This window comes from Homarus americanus, unplaced genomic scaffold (assembly GCF_018991925.1).
Source record: "Homarus americanus isolate GMGI-L3 unplaced genomic scaffold, GMGI_Hamer_2.0 scaffold57980, whole genome shotgun sequence".
In the NCBI taxonomy this organism is placed as follows: Eukaryota; Metazoa; Arthropoda; class Malacostraca; order Decapoda; family Nephropidae; genus Homarus; species Homarus americanus.
In genome coordinates this window covers 14,205,905-14,207,004 of record NW_024716703.1, presented here as the reverse complement: position 1 = coordinate 14,207,004, position 1,100 = coordinate 14,205,905, and positions in this window count along the sequence as shown.

Sequence of the window (1,100 nt, the reverse complement as noted above, 5' to 3'; positions counted from 1 at the left end):
TATATATATATATATATATATATATATATATAATATATATATATATATATATATATATATATATATATATATATATATATATATATATATTATATATATATATATATATGCAAGTAAATCTGAAGATGTCTTGAATAAAGACGAAAGCTAAGATTTCGGTTGTTTCCATTTTTCGGTGATTTTATCAAGATATATATATATATATATATATATGGAAGTAATCACTGTACTCACCTGAAGATGTGAATTACGAAAAGCGCTTGGAGAACTTGTGTTTTCTTCTTTCCTTGTGGTTATCATATATATATATATATATATATATATATATATATATATATATATATATATATATATATATATATATATATATATATATATATAATATATATATATATATATATGTGATGGGTTGTCAGTACAACACATCTCAGAAACAGTCCAGACTTGACCCGACATTAGGGGGTCAAGTGTGAGATAGAATCTTCTTGGCTGACCAAGGGTTATTAATCCAGAATATACAACTTGTAGTCTCTGAAAAGTCCAGACCTGACTCTACATTAGCGAGGGCAAATGTAAGAGACCCTTTACGCCCCGATCAGCTCAACCTGGCTGCTCGCCTCCAATAGAGGGCGTCCTAGTCCTCCCTCTGGGGAGAAGATTGACAGAGAGAGAGTGTGTCTTGTAAGGGGAGGAAGGGCCAGCTACACTACACCAGGCGCTAGAGGCGGTCCTGACCGGAGGCAGTCGCCTCCGGTCAGGACTGAGACTTCCCTCCGTTGCCAGCTAAGCAGTCCCATAGAGAGCAACCCAGGACCACCTGCTAGGCCTCCTAGGTCACGTGAGTGTTTGTCAGAGTTTTCCATGGGATGAGTTACTTACGTGGAGTGTATTCATTTATGTTCGTGTCCGAATCAGGCGTCTAGTAGCGTAATATGATGTCTAGTAGCGTAAATATAATGTCCTATTAACTTCAATAGAAGGTGTTATTAATGTGTCCATGTCATGTTAAGTAATTAATAAAGAGTTATATGGCGGTGTTTGAGAAATTGCCCTTAAGGCGTAATAGACTGTGTATTGGCGATTATAAGATACTGTCGGTG